Here is a 17,408-nt window from a genome sequence, read left to right on the forward strand (position 1 = left end):
CAGTTCGCCTCATTTTCTGGAGAAAGTGTTCCTTTTCTTCAGGGCTTTTCATGTTCAACTCTGATCTGTGACGGTGGATAGAGATCAGGCACTTCAAGGTTAATTCATCCACCTAGCGACTCCACATCATCCTCATAATAAAGACTTCGTTGGAGAAATGAACCCGAAGGAATTATATAAGCAGATTAGGCTCTTGACTTGGACTATCATCCAAGAGATCGTGTTCTTTCTCTTGCACCAGATTTTGCTGTGCATATTGTACTTTAAAAACGATTTTATGTCAGATTTTTGTGTTTTTCCTTTGGAAAAGGTTGTTGAAAAGCCTCCTTGCACATCAGAGCAGCAGCTTTCAAATGCTGTTGAAGATCATCATACAGCCAAGGAGGAACCAAAAATAGAGCCCAGTCTTCTAGTTCCTGTACATACTCCCGTGCCTCGTAAAGTTCCTGAAAGATATAAGCCGCTCATTTTGCCTCCTGTGCTTGCTCCCCTGCCGGCAGATCATCCTGAATATCTCCCTAGATTTGATGGAGAGAATGGCATTACTGCCCAGAAACATATCCAAGCTTTTGAAGATTATCTTAATACATTTGAAGTGGAAGATGAAGATGTCAGTCTTAGACTATTTGCCCTTTCTTTGCAAAGCGAAGCTAGGACTTGGTTTAAAGCGTTGCCTGAGGCGAGCATATCTAAGTTTCAGCAGTGTGCCAAGATTTTCCTTGATAGATGGATGATCAGAGGTAATCCCTTCGCGCTCATCGAAGAATACAATCATTTAGAAAGGCATCCAGATGAATCTGTTCAGCAGTTTTCAGACAGATTCAATCAAGTTTATCAGTCCATGCCTTTAAATATAAGACCTCCCCTTGATCTAGCTCTATTGCAATATCCTAGAGCATTTGACACAGAGATGGAATTCTGTTTGAGAGAAGGATGCCCGTCCACTTTGAAACAGATGCAGGACATAGCTGTGGACGTGGAGGCAAATCTAAGAAGGAGGGAAGAACAGTGCAAAACAGAGCAAGAAGAAAGATTTCATAGTGTGTTACAAAAGACAGAGGAAATGATGCAGCTGATCTCAATGAAAGTGGAGTGTTCAGAGCACCAGAACAGATCTGTTTCGCAACAGGAAAGTAGTGACATTCACGAACAAACCTGCCACAAAACAGATGACATATTCATCCAGCCATACATGATGGAGCAGTCTCCTGATATACTGTGTGAATATAATAGCTTCTCTTCTTTCAACTGTCTGCCCAAATATGATCTGTATGATGATGATTATGAGCCTAACGACCAAATTAGCCTTGCAGAGGAATCAAATCCTATTTTGGCAGAAAGCAGTGTTCAGGTTCAGCAACCTGAACCCAATGATCAGCATGCCCATCTCAGCTATGAAGAAAAGGGAGAAAACGCAGAGTGTGTTGATTGCAGTGAAGGAACTTTACCCTTTTGTTTTGAATCTTTTCAATTTATCAAGGATAACTATCTTGCTATATATGATCAAGTGTCACCGCGTGTTGCTATTGACCGTCTGGAGGTTAATCAAGGTATTGTTCCAAAGGTATTGCCTCTAGTTTTGCAGCCCCAAAGAGCCATTGAATATCAAATTGAGGAAGACCCAGAAGCAGCAGCATATGACCAAATGATCCAAATGGATCCCCTGCCTCTTTGTTTTCAGCCATCTGAGTTGTTCAAAGAAGAAGAAGACCAGCAGCCTGCATAGATCAGTCAAGTCCTATTCGAGCCAGATTGTAATAAGTTACAAGCACCTCTGCAAGTTTTGAATGACCTATCCGCTGGCAGGCAGAATGATGAAAAAGATCAGTGCCCTTCGCCATCAACAGGCTGCAAGGCTCAGTATCGAGTTGTCGATGATCTCCCGACTCCAAGGCATGGTAGCAATCCTCAACCTTTGTACAGTTCTTTAATTCAGCCTAGAAATTGTATATATATGTTGCAGGACAGTTTTGTACAGTATTTAAACACCACAAAGGAGGTCAGTAGCTTCCTGATCTTCTCAAAGATTGACAAAGCCATAACAAATTGCAAAATCTCAGTTGGTCCCACTAGCAAGCACAAGCAGCAAAGCCCACTCATGTTATTATTGCTTAAGTGGCTGCATTGGCTATTTCACTTCACCTAACAGCAAAGTAAGTACTGGTTAGAGTAGGTAGGTAGGTAGGATCAATAAGGCAGCCAGCCAAGGGAAATTTACAGAACACAACAACAATTGAATACAAGGCAGTCTGACCTGCTGTTCTTGGCTTTTCACAAGGAAAAGCCATCCCCAAGTGGAGCCACTGTTAGCCTCCTGCTGCAGCAGGTTAATCATCTTTCATGATCGACAGTTTTACATGCCAAATATGTCGTACTATCCATGCTGCAATGCTCCATATTTGCTACAGATGGCCAAAGAAGTGTCCATAAGAGTGTGCTAGTCTAAGGGCCACTGCTGTGTTCCAATTTTGATAAGCAATCCATTTTTCGGTCCGAGGCAGTTTTTCAGTTGGAGGTACTCAGGCTGGAGTTCACTAACCTCTCCCTTCTTCTCATCACCCTTATTATATAACTCCCTAACAATTTTCCCTCTTCCCCTATTTTAAATCATGTATATAAACTCCCCTATGTAAATACCCCTCCCTGGCAATATAGCCATATTATCTATAAGTCCGGGAAATCACAATCCATCTGGGGTTGTTTTTAGCCCATCCGAGTCATTAAGGAACTAGTTTGACATCTGGTCAGCTAGTAACCTCTCCCTTAACCCTAAAAACCCCTAAAAAACCCATATTCCTCCCCTAACCCAAAGTTTCTGTGCATAAGTATTAAGCCCGCCCCTGTAAAACCCACATAAACCCATTTCCCTAAGTCTTTAACCCACCCGCGCAAAAATTAAAAAACGCATATACCCCGCACTTAACCCGCCGTCCCTTCGCGTCCGCCACCAGCCGTCCGATCCATAGCCCCGCAGATCGACGGTGGGCGGGCTGCCCCATCCCCGAACTGCCCGGCCTTTAACGTCCGGGAGTTCGGCGGTTTTGCCGCCGTACTCCCGCCACGCGTCAGGCGCTGGGCTGTGGCGGAGCCCCTCCCTCCGAAACCGCCATCCCCGAAAAGCGGTGCGCCACATACCGCTTACCGCCTCCTGCCGGGTGACGTCACCACCTACGTCACCCCCTGCACAGTCATGCCCACGTCACTCCCCTGTCCAGTCACCCGATGAGTCACCTGCCTGCGTGGCCTCCTGCCACGTCACTGCCACGTGTCCCCGCCACCGTACCTGCCACGTCATCGTCCGTACGTGATGACGTCATCCCGCCACGTCGCCATGCTGACGTCACCCGCTGTACAATGCTGACGTCATGCTGACATCACCCGCCGTACAATGCTGACGTCATCAGCTCTTTTTGGACGCAGAGGCGCAAAAGTCACACTTCGGAGCCCCGGAATCCAATTCTGAGGCAGTTTTTGATGAGCGATTTGCGCCAAATCGCTCATCGCAGGATTTTTTAGGCCGAAATGGAGAATCTTCAAGGAATCTTCTCACCATGCGGCCCCAGGAAGCCCGAAAAGGCGCAAAAATGATCCGTTTTCTTCACAGAGCATACCAAAAGGATCAGAAGACAATTCCAGATGATACAGAGGCCGAACATCGGCCATTTACTGGTGATTAGACCCGCAGCACATCAGATCAGCAGTCCAGATTTTGTCAGAGAGTATCAGTGAAAGAAAAGACGCCAGAGAGTATCAGTCAAGATTTTTTAGGGGCTTGAGGCACCTGAACATTGATGAAGCCCCCAGAAAGTCAAATCAATAAGCATCAACCCATCCTTGCCTTCAAATCACCATTAAGGCATTCAAAGCACCAGGACAGCAAGGAAGCAGAAACCCATACTCATTTATTGCAGAAAACACTGCAGCAAGCCACCAAGGACAGCATCATTTATTCAGTTTTGATACATCTGCCCTGAGCACGGCCCGAGATATTTTTTGCATTTATTTCTGGATAGGATTAGGTCAAGTAGTCATTTTTATGACCTAATTAGGTCAAGATGTAATAAAGGAACTATGTAGAAAGTTTTGCCCTATATATACCACCCTCTGTATAGTTTTAAGGGTTGGTTAATTGAGAATTTTCACTAGAGACTTGTTGTGTATACCTGGATTTTTCTGTAATCAAAGATTGCTTAAAGCTTGAAGAGCGAACTGTCTGTTGTTGATGAACGTTTTGAAGAGTTGAAGATGGAATTCCTGCACTGCGGCCTGAAGCAATAAGTGCCTCTTATCTCTGTTTATGTGTTTGCCATTATCTAAATAGCAGAAAAAAGGAATAGCCTAGAATTAGTTTAAATACTCTCTATGCTCAATTTCTGCTGTTTTTTGATGTTTTCCTCTAAAAGAATTGGTTATGAACATTGAATTCCTCCCGGCTCATGTTTACCCCAATTCACCTGTGTTGGCCAATTATCTAGGGATTCTTAATTGCCCCTAGGTAGCGCCCTGTTATTTTCTCTGCTAATCTGTTGGAGAGATTCTTAACTGCCTCTCTTTCTTTAGCATTCAGTTCATCCCTTAAATCTGAAGATTGCTTCAAACCTCAGTTATCTTGCTCCATGTTCCCTCACTGTTATTAAGAAAACGCACCAGCAGTTCCCCTCCTCGACTCCACGCCCAATGGCTTGAAAAATTCAGACTATACTCTGCCTCTCTACCTGAAAGTGTCAGTTTTCCCACCAAAACTCAATCAAAACCCCTGTGCATCATATCTAGCCTAAAATCATCCCTTTCAACAAAGCTAAATCATAAAGAGAGAGCCCTCTCTAACCGCAGGTAAGCTAGGGCCTGCAGTCCAAAGTTGCTTTGTGGTTTCCTCGGCCGTATCCCTTTAGGAGTCAAAAGGGACAACCTGAGTGATAACACCTAGAACTCCATGATACTTCCAAAAATGAAAAATAACATTAGAACAATGATACATATGAAAATACTTGAACACGGACTTGACTGGACCCCTACTAGCCATGACAGGGATTTTTTCAAACATGTCACATATACGCATTCTACAGGTTTAAACAACAGATTTGAGTAGAAGGGTCTCATACTTATCTGAGAATCACTAAGAAACATTGATTCTTCCTCACAATAACTACATTGCCATATATTAAGCCATACATTCATTGTACATTCAGTGATTAACCAAAACATGATAAGATCCATACATTATCATTGTCATAAAACTCATTCATTACCAACATATAATCAACAGAAATAACAAGGATATAACAACCATATAAACCACATATAAACAAGTATATTTACCCATAAAATACCAAGTAGAAGGACCTGTTAATAATGAATGTGAAAGCCAAATGTTCGGGACTTCCACGTTGCACCCAAACATAGATTGGTTGAACCAAATATCTCTTCAACCATTCACCCCCATTCCATATTCGAAGCATGAATGTGGGATCTCATAGAACAAATCCATCAAAACCAAACTAGTGATTCCAGAGGCAAAACCACCTCAACCCTCAACCAGTGATTCCACCTCACGATCAGAAATCACTAACCATCACCAGATTGGCCTCTACCTAAGTTATCTAGGGCTCCAGAGTGTTTGTTCCAACCAAGGCTCCAGGACTAGTAACTCACCCACAGCTGCTGCCGGGCTCCAAAGCGTTTTGCCAACCAAGGCTCTAAGACTAGTAATTCAACCCACCAAGGGCTCCAGAGAGTTTTCCAACCAAGGATCTAGGACTAATAACTCAATCCAAGTTGTTACAGGGCTATAGAGCGTTTGTCCAACCAAGGCTCCGGGAACTAATAAGTTAACCCACAGTCAAAGGAACATGAGAACCAACCAGAAAACCAAAGGGAAAGAATCCCACAAAACCATGGCTATCTAAGAAATGGTAAGGCTAGACAAAACCACTATCAATCCAGGAAGATCTCCATGCCAATGACAGATCATAACCAAGAAACCACATGCATGTGCAATGCATGCCAAAACTAGTAAGGAATCATACATGCAACTCAGTACCTGCAAGCAAAACTCACTATCGTTGCTGATCCCGATGTCCTATTACGCTTTCCTACTCTTATTTCACCTTCTTGCTCCAAATCCCAAGTATGCCACACTCCTACAAGAGTTCTCCAAGAAAAAATTAAGTATCGAGGAGTATGAAAGAGAGAGATAATAGAATGAGAGCTCCAAAACTGAACTGACAAAAGTCTATGAACTGATCCTTAGAAGCCTTTTTATTATTGAGGCCTCTAATTTCTTCATTTTCCATTATTTTCCTTAATTTACCTCCTCACATGCAACCTGTGACCTTTCACCTTCCTTTCCTCCTATTTTCCATTATTTTCATAAATAAATGCAAATAAATGCCACTCTGCCTTTCCAAATACTTTTCCATTTCCTTTGCCAATTTCCATAGCCATTAATTAAGCACAAGTGATCCCCATCACTATGATTTTTCCCAACATTCAACTTGGAATACATGCCCTTTGACCATGGTTATTATTTTTCCTTTATTAACTTTTATTACATGGATTTTTGACCAGGGTTGTTACAGAACCCTCCCCCTCGAGGGAACATCGTCCTCAGTGTTCAATGACACCTACAACCAACAAGATTGTTGAAAGCAAAACATACTTCCCATGGAGCTTTATAACTTAGCTCATTAGAGTATTTACAATGATTAACATGTTGAGAAGCAAACCAACATGACAACATAACAACATGACAACCATAATGACATGACACCCATACCACTTATTGGATCTTTTTAACATAGCTCGTGGTGGTATTTACATCCATATACATATGTACATATAGCAAAACATCATACCAAGCATATACCAAATACATATATCAAGAACATTCACTCAGCCAATGAATACATATGGATACATAACCTGCATCTAATCTGCCATCTCCCATGTAGCTTCATTGGGCCCAAAGTGCTTCCATTGCACTTTAACCTACTCGATTGCCTGGTTCCGAAGCATGAGCATCTTTCTCTACAATATACACTAAGTTTCCGACTAGAATTCTCCTTCTGGCTCCACCTATAATATAGACTAGTCAATCACATTATCAACATCTTTAACATACTTTTTGAGCAATGACACATGGAAAACATCATGGGCTTTCATTGTTAGAGGCAGTGCAAGTCGATAGGCTACTAGTCCAATCCTTTCAAGAATCTTGAAAGGTCCAAAAAACTAAGGTGCCAACTTGGCACATGATCCAATCCTTAAGGAGCTCTTCTTAGGCTTGATACACAAGTACACCTATTCCCCAACCTGAAACTCCTTAAACAACCTGTTCCGATTTGCATAAATTTTCTTCCTATCCTATGTTGCCTTTAGATTCCTCTTGATTACCTGCATTTCCTATTCCATTTCTACCAACATATCCGGTCCTATCAATACCTTTTTAACTAGACCACTCTAAATAATAGGAGTATTACAACTCCAACCATAGAGTGCCTCAAATAGACGCATCCTCAAAGACTCCTGATACCCATTGTTGTAAGCAAACTCTACTAGTGGAAGATACTCTTCCCACTTCGCTGCTGATGCATCACATAAATCCTCAACATGTCCTCCAATATCCTATTGACCCTTTCTATCTGTCCATCTATCTGTGGATGATAAGCTGTGCTAAAGGCCAACTTTGTATCCAAACCTACAAATAACTCTTTCCATAACCTCGAAGTAAACTTAGCATCCTTGTTTGACACAATCTTCTTCAGGACACCATGAAACCTCACTACATCTTTGATGAAATCCCGTGCTACATCACTAGCTGAATAGGTAAATTTCATTGCAATGAAGTGTGCTACCTTAGTCAACATGTCCACCACAACCATAATGGAATCATGCTTCCTAGATGTTTTCGGCAAACCTGTGATGAAGTCCATAGAAATAACCTCGCATTTCCACTCTAGAATCAAGATCGGCTATAGTAACCTACCTGGATGCTTACACTCTGCCTTTACCTATTGATAATCTAAGCATCTAGCCACAAACTCTGCCACTTCTTTCTTCAAGTTCATCCAGTAGTAGAACTTCTTCACTGCTGTCAATGTCTTCAGATATCCCAGGTGACTTGAATACAGCTTCACACGAAAATATCTTAAGATAAGCTTCTTGATCTCACTGTCAACTGGCACATATATCTTGTCCCTAAATATGATCAAGCAATCTTTTGTGAGACCATAGTCCACATCCTGTGCACCTATAACCACACCAATACTTGTACCTGTACCTGTACTCTAGTGTAACCTGTGCCTGAGCTCCATGTACCTGTTATCCTGCAGACCAGCCTGTAAGATTTGATCATGTAGATTTGTCCCATAAGAACTCATGGCTGTTATGTGGTTTACCTATATCCGCTTGCTAAGAGCATCTCCAACCATGCTCTCTTTACCTTTAATGTGCCTGATCTCAAAGTTGAACTCTGCCTGGCATTCAAATTCAGTTGGTAAAATAGATACCTCAATCCACTATGATCACTCATTAGTAAAAACCTCTTTCCAAGAAGATAGTGCCTTCACATCTTCAATGCATGGATGATTGCTGTCAACTCAAGATCATGTGTCAGATAATTATGCTCATGCTCATTCAGTTTCCGTGATTCATAGCATATTACCTATCCCTCCCGCATAAGAACTCCACCAAGTCCTCTTTTGCAAGCATTTGTGCACACCACAAATTCTCTGTTTGGATCTGTAATCTTTAGAACTAGAGAATGTGTCAACAATTGTTTCAACTGCTCGAAATTTGTTGCACGTTCCTCTGTCCATTCAAACTTCTTACCTTTCATTTCTAATGATGTGATGGGATATGTAATCTGTGAGAAATTCCTGATGAACCTCCTGTAATAACCTTCTAACCCCATAAAAGACCTTACCTCATCCACATTCCTAGGAGTTTGCCACTCCATGATAGCCCTTATCTTCTCTGGATCTATTGTTATGCCTTCCTTGGAAACTACATGTCCCAAGTAATGTACCTTTGTATGAAAGAGACATCATTTTCTAAGCTTGGCATACAACTGATGTTCTCTTAGAAATCTCAATACTGTTGCTAAGTGTTCGACATACTCTTATTCATTTTTAGAATATACCAATGTATCATCAAATTATGAATACAATAAAAAACTTGTCAAGATAAGGATGCAACACACTATTCATCAAACACATAAAAGTAGTTGGAGCATTAGTCAAACCAAATGGAACTACGACAAACTCACAATGTTTGTACCTAGTTCGGAAAGCTAGTTTGTGAATGTCATCTTCTTTAATGCGTACCTGATGATATCCTAATCTTAGATCAATCTTCGAGAACATTGCTACTCCCTTCAATTAATCGAACAAATCATTAATCCTCGAAATGGATACTTGTTCTTGATGGTCACCTTTTTCAACTACCTATAATCAATGCACAACCTGAGAGTACCATATTTCTTCTTCACAAATAATACCAGTGCGCCCCATGGTGATAAAATTGGCCTAATATATCCCTTGTCAAGCATTTCCTTCAATTGAAATTTCAACTCTACCAACTCTGGAGTGCTCATCTTGTACGGTGCTTTTGATGCTGGTGCTGCCCCTCGTACCAACATAATAGAAAAATCCACTTCCATGTGAGGTAGACGCTCTAAAATATTTGCGGGAAATACATCCTAAAACTGTTGTAAAACTGGGTACCTTCTCAAAACATCCTCATCCTCAACTTCCTTACCTTTGTCACTAGAAATATGTATTGCAAATAACACACACCCTTTTCTGTGTCTGTGATTTGCCTGCATAGATGTCACCATCCTATTTGATGCTGCTTTCTTCTTACCCTGCAAGATTCTTTGTTCTCCATTATCATCCAAACACTCAATAACTTTTTCATAACAATCCACTTTGGTCCCATGGAGATACGACTAGTGTAGAAATTTCACCTGTAGAACAAATCGATATATGCAATGTCCTAAAGCATAATACTTGTTCTACTTCTACAAAACATTAAGCGGAAGCATAATCGAATTCATGAGCAACATCAAGTAGAAACATGCATAACTGATCAAGAGAAATAATCACACATAACACAAGATATATCCAGGGGAAAGCACCAACATAAAACCCCAACCATGTATTATCAATCAAGTGGAAATCCTCTTCACAATACAAAAAGAATTAGCTCTCAAGATATCCAGTTCTCAATGAACTATGAAGATATGAAGATATGTCTCATGAACCAACCAAGCCTTGTTTATATAGGCTTTCCCTATGGTCCTTACGTAGTTTTCTTAGGAAATAATAGCAAAAGCATATGCTATTAATTCCAACATACCAAAAACAACCAATGGTCCAACTACGTATTCCTTGAGAACACTAGTTCCTCAACCATGCAAAAACTACTTACTAGAAATAGTTAAGCATATGATAGTACAGTGTCCCACATCTGATCTCAACTGGGTCTCTGACAGAACTGACATGCAACAGCTATCCATGAGTGAATCCTCAGTTATCTAAAATAATAGTTGTCACATGCATGCAAGCATTAACAAACTATATTTTATTATTTTAACAACTTGTTAAAATAATATAACTCGACTTGACTAGTTAGAACTAAGTCAACTGATTCTCTCATTATAGAACTCATGCTTATTCCCTCAATCAGTGGAGGAAACTCATGTGCATCCTCACAAAGACTTCAAATTTAATTTTTCATAATTAATTAACTCATGGAGATTAATTAATTAATATTTTACACTGTTGTTAAGACCAAAATTAATTTTACTTCCTATAGATAGACTAGGGACTGCTATAAATAGGAAGGGACCGAGAAACGCTATTTTTAGAACTTTCTATTTTTAGCAGTTTCACCTCTCACCCAATGTTGCCAATGACCTCATTGGCCAAACTGCTATTTTTAGACATGCTATTTTTAGGACTTCTATTTATAGCACATTCTAAATTTAACATTTCTTGTTGCAAATTTTTCAACACTCCCTCTCAACAAGAAAGTTTTTCTCTCGAACCCGATCCTGTAACTCTGGAATGCTCTGCATGCAACACATCTACCTGATCCACTTGCTCCAACAACACTTGGAACAAAAACACTCCCAACTGACCACTCTGTTGGGCTAGGAACATACTTTGATGCTGAAGCTCTACCTGCTGCTGACAAGTGCCACCTCTTTGACATCTGCACTACTACAACATCTCCATGCATCTCGCACCATTGCACACCTCTCTGTGCCACCTAGCACTGTGCAAAACACTTGTGCCTCTCGCATTGCTGCAACCTGCTAGCTATGCGCTGTCCTGGGATTCCCTGCACTGTCGCTCTCTCTGCCGCTCCATCCGCATCTGTCTACCCAATCAGTCAGTTCCTGCTACTCCACATCAGGGCTCCTGTAGCAAGGTCTCATCCAAGAGGTTGGGTACCTCAAGGATCATGCCCCTCCTCCTTGGGACGATCACCCTATATCACCCCACCTCCTACCTAGAGGTATGGATGCATGTGATCCCTTTGCCCACCTGGCTCGAAGTTTCCCCCTACTGAAGGTCTCTGCATGAGTAGATGTCTCTACTCGATCTCCACTCAGCTTCCCCTGTTGTGGCTGCTCCACAACCTCCTGAAGCTGTTGGACCAATCGTGGCTCCTCCATAATCATCTGAGACTTCTTCTGGCCCTGCATGTTGAGAGGTAATATACCCTCCCTCTCAACCACCAAGTCTCCATCAGTTGCCTTGCTGCTCAAGGCTTTGCATGCATCTTGAACCTCAAGAGCATACAAATTCTTGACCCGTGAACCGATCTGCTTCACCTGTCTAGTGGTGATGTGTCTAAGGAAAACCTTTCCCTTATTGAAGACTGCATCATAGCCTTTGTCTTCCAGCATCGCGATTAACACCAAGTTTCTCTTCAGTCCTGGTACATACTTGACATTGGTCAAGGTAAGGCGAGATCCATACTCCCTCTAAAAAATAACCGTGCCTACACTTAAGACACTATACTTAAGTTCTCATCATTACCCATCGCTATGAGTATCTAGAGATCTTTCTCCTCCAAAGTACTGAACAAACTCTTGTCGTCGGTCATGTGGAAAGAAGCTCCACTGTCAAGAAACCAACCAATTCCCACCATGGATGAAACCATGCATGCGAAGAGTGTGAAATCCAACTCAAACTGTGAAGCAAGTGGCTCACCTTCAGATCCTTCCCCGGATCCCTTCTTGGATTTCCTTCGTGGACAATTTGTAGCATAATGTCCCACCTCATGACAATGAAAGCATCATACTTTCGATTTGTCAACCTTCTTCTCATCATTGGAAGAACTGGATTCGGAAAGAAAAACCTTCTCCTTCCCCTTCTTTTCCTTACTCACTAAGGCATAGTTCTCCTTATCATGCATAGATGAAGAACTGTCTCTGGTGCTCCGTCTGATCTCCTCCTGCATCAAATCCGACCATAGTCATTCCCAATCTGGCAGTTTCTCCCTTCCATTCACCGAGTCCTGGTAGCTATGCCAGCTCTTAGGAAGGCCAAGGAGTGCTAGACTCACCATATCCTCATCCAATGTCACGACCCCTACACTTGCAAGCTCATCCCTACATGTGATGAGCTTGGTTAGATACATAAAGATCGTCTCATCCCTTTCACACTTGATCTTTCGAAGTTTGTCCTTCAGTGCCAGCTTCCTCTGATCACTGTTATTCTGATATAAATCTTTCAATGTTTTCCACATTGCATGTGGAGTCTCCTTCCCATGGAGGCTCGAGACAATGTGATCTCGCACTCCCTCCAAGAGAATTCTCCTAGCTCTAGCCACACACTTCCTCCATTCCACCTGCTCAGTCTTGTCAGTAGGATTAGGAATTTCTTGATTAATGAAATCCTTAAGGCCATTATCTTCCAAAACTGCCTCCGTGCGATCCTTCCAAGCTATATAGTTTGATTTGGCATCAAGGTCATACTCAAGCCTCAAACCATAGAACGCCATTGATGAAATAGATGTGATAAGAACTTGAGATCTATATCCCGAATAATAAACTTCAAATTTCTCCTACTAGTATATTTTTCTTGCTTGATCACCTACGCTTCGATAACATGTAGAAATTTCCCACCTGTAGATCACCTGGTAATGCAATGTACTAAAGCAAAACACTTGATCTACTTCTATAAACAATTTAGCAGAAGCTTAATCAAACATGAGCAACATCAATAAGAACACATATAACTGATAAGAAGGAATCACACATAACACAAGATATATCCAGGGGAAAGCACCAACATAAAACCCCAACCATGTATTATCAATCAAGTGGAAATCCTCTTCACAATACAAAAAGAATCAGCTCTCAAGCTATCCAGTTCTCAATGAACTATGAAGATATGAAGATATGTCTCATGAACCAACCAAGCCCTGTTTATATAGGCTTTCCCTATGGTCCTTACATAGTTTTCTTAGGAAATAATAGCAAAAGCATATGCTATTAATTCCAACATACCAAAAACAACCAATGGTCCAACTACGTATTCCTTGAGAACACTAGTTCCTCAACCATGCAAAAACTACTTACTAGAAATAGTTAAACATCTGATAGTACAATGTCCACATCTGATCTCAACTGGGTCTCTGACAGAATTGACATGCAACAGTTATCCATGAGTGAATCCTCAGTTATCTAAAATAATAGTTGTCACATGCATGCAAGCATTAACAAACTATATTTTATTATTTTAACAACTTGTTAAATTAATCTAACTGGACTTGACTAGTTAGAACTAAGTCAATTGATTCTCTGATTATAGAACTCATGCTTATTCCCTCAATCAGTGGAGGAAACTCATGTGCATCCTCACAAAGACTTCAAATTTAATTTTTTATAATTAATTAACTCATGGAGATTAATTAATTAATATTTTAAACTGCTGTTAAGACCAAAATTAATTTTACTTCCTATAGATAGACTAGGGACTGCTATAAATAGGAAGGGACCCCAAAATGCTATTTTTAGAACTTTCTATTTTTAGCAGTTTCACCTCTCACCCAATGTGGCCAATGACCTCACTGGCCAAATTGCTATTTTTAGGACTTCTATTTATAGCACATTCTAAATTTAACATTTCTTGTTGCACATTTTTCAACAACTAGTCCATACCCAAAAGCATGTTATACGAACCCAATGACAATACATTCAAATATGTTGATGTAGACATACGATTCAAATCAAATGCACAAGCTCTTACCCAATGATGAACTCGCTTCTTGGTACTTGTAGCCAACTGTACTAACCAATATTCTGCATGCACTTCTTTATTAAAACCACACTTATATCCACTAGGTTAGGATTAACATAACTATAATTAGATTCAGGGTCAATCAAAATAGAAAAAACTTGATCACAAAGCTTACTATCCATCTCAATAATAGACACCTGGTGATTTGCCTTCCTGTTATCCAACGCTGCATAGATCCAAGGAAAACTCTGTCCAACATCCCCCACTGTTTGTGCTTCCTAAGCATTGTAGATATGCGGTATACCACCCTAATTTTGTGGACAATATCTTTGATGATGATCATTTCCACAAGTCCAACACTGTATGGGCTTCCTATCATCACCCTTATTCTACTCAGACTGAAATTCCTGTCCTCTGTTATATGCATTGAACTTCTTATGCGACATTGCATTCTCTTTGTTACTTGTGTCCTAAGGCCTTACTGGTTTCTTTTCCCATTTCCCTTTATCATTATTATTACCTTTCTAGTTTGGTTTGGTCTCAAATCTACGCTTTGATTGCTCGTAACAATGCTTTAGCTTCCGGATCGACTCCTCTAATGATCTAGGCTCATCAAACTCAATCCTATCCTTAAATTTTAATGAGAACCCACTGATGAATCTTTGAATCTTGGCCTTATCCTCCTTGAGGTAAGGCACATACCTCAACAACTCCAGAATATGCTAGTGTACTCCTCATCGGTCATAGAGCCCATCTTTATCTCACAAAAATATTTTTCCATGTCGTCATAGTACCTCCCCGATAGATACTTCTTCTTGAATAGTCCCTCAAATTCATTCCAAGTCAAATCCTCATAAATATCTCTGACGTTTTTTACATCTTCCCACTAGATATCTGCTTTACCTTTTAGACTGAATATAGCTATTCTGGACTTCATGTTCTCCGAGTAATCGTGAAATATGAAGAACTTGTTCATTTCAAGCAACCATGATTCCACATCCTTTGTTTTCTTAATTTCCCAATTGAATCTAGGTGGGTTTTCTTTCTTGAACTCATCCGACAAATATCCCCTATCATTCCTCCTTTAAGGATGATACCGATGATGACCATGGTACCTGTCAGAAGTAGAACTAGAGTAATACCTGTTTCCATAATCCCTCCTATCCAGAGTATCCAACAACTTGCCATCCCTGATCGTGTCATCTCTATCTGACCTGCCCACTGTGAGATCTCCTACCATATGCCCCATTAGTCCTATCCTCCTATCCATAGTTGATCCGAAGTGGTCCCTGCCTCTACAATTCTGTCAGACTTTGAAGAATTACTACATTGAATTCTGCTTGTTTCTCCTATGCTTGCATGCTTCTATCATTATATGCTTTGCAACTCCTTATTTCTTCCTTCAAACTCCTCAATGTGTCTGCTAAGTTAGAATAACGCCCAACACCCTGCTGCTCATCTGACTCATAGGGATAATCTCTATAGTCTACCATCTTGCTAGTCATCTTTGATCTCCTCTTCTTGCAAGGTATATTATGTCAGCTAAACCAAATCACAAACAAACTAACGTACCTTAGTATAGTTCGGGGAGGATGTCTCATCTGTGAGACTAACCAGATTATCACAATACATATATGAACATAATCAGATCAATATATAAGTATCTTTTCAGCCATTACCCAACTATCTATGCATGACTATGCTGAACACATATCATGACTTCGACCATCATCCAACCAATGTATGCATAACAACATATGAACACTGACACACATAACCAATGTACGACTAATATACACTCACAATAAATACATTCAACAATGACACCATCAAGTTTCACATGTCGACACCTCTGCATTCATGACCCACACCATGCATACACAATAAGAACATAGACCACCAACACAAGGACCTATATGCAACCAACACATACATATGACAACACCTTCATCCAAGGGAAACAAAAACCAAACATCGCCTAAGGAGAATGGAACCATGCTCTAATACCACTATGTAACACCCTCCTCCCACATCTACCCAAGTAACTAACCAACCAGGGTAAAAATGTGACGAAGCGTTACTATGATATGATTCAACTCCCTATGTATCAGTTAAGGAAGTGGGACCGAAGGAACACAAACAACCTGACCTTCTACACTTGCAACATAACCCCCGGGAGCCATCCATCCAATCCAGGTGACTAGCCCCTGAGACTAACTGACATTTTGTTGCATTAAAGCCTCAGTCACTCCCTTGAAATGAGCATGCATGCAACTAGGACCCTCCAGTCACTCCCACAATAAGGCATGCATGCGACTGGAGACTTTTCCAGGTAGTTCTGTGCCAGTGACTCTGGATTCTGTGCCACTTTTTCAGGGCCAGGACTCAAGCCACTGCTCAGAATTCCATGAAACTTCCAAAAATGAAAAATAACATTGGAACAATGATACAGATGAAAATACTTGAATAAGGACTTGAATGGATCCCTACTAGCCATGACATGCATTTTTTCAAACATGTCACAAATATGCATTCTATAGGTTTAAACAAAAGATCTGAGCATAGGGGTCTCATACTTATCTTAGAATCACTAAGACGCATTGATATCTCATCACAATAATTGCATTACCATCTATTAAGGCATACATTCATTGTACATTCAATGATTAACCAAAACATGATGAGAGCCATACATTATCATTGCCATAAAACTCACTCATAACCAACATATAATCAACATAAATAACAAGGATATAAAAACCATATAAACCACATATAAACAAGTATATTTACCCATAAGCTACCAAGGAGAAGTACCTATTAATAATGAATGCAAAGGCCAACCATGTTCGGGACTTCCACGTTCCACCCAACCATAGATTGGCTGAACCAAATCTCTCTTTAGCCAATCACCCATGTGCCATATTCCAAGCATGAATGTGGGAACTAATAGAACACATCCATCAAAACCAAACTAGGGCTTCCAAAGGAAAAACCACCTCAACCCTCAACTAGTGATTCCACCTCACAATCAAACATCACTAACCATCACTAGATTCATCTCTACCCAAATTATCCAGAACTCTAGAGCAATTTTTACAACCAAGGCTCCAAGACTAGTAACTCAACCCACAACTGTTGTCGGGCTCTAGA

The sequence above is a fragment of the Pinus tabuliformis genome, chromosome J (assembly GCF_031772625.1).
Source record: "Pinus tabuliformis cultivar Carrire ecotype Pingquan chromosome J, CPIR1, whole genome shotgun sequence".
Taxonomy (NCBI): domain Eukaryota; kingdom Viridiplantae; phylum Streptophyta; class Pinopsida; order Pinales; family Pinaceae; genus Pinus; species Pinus tabuliformis.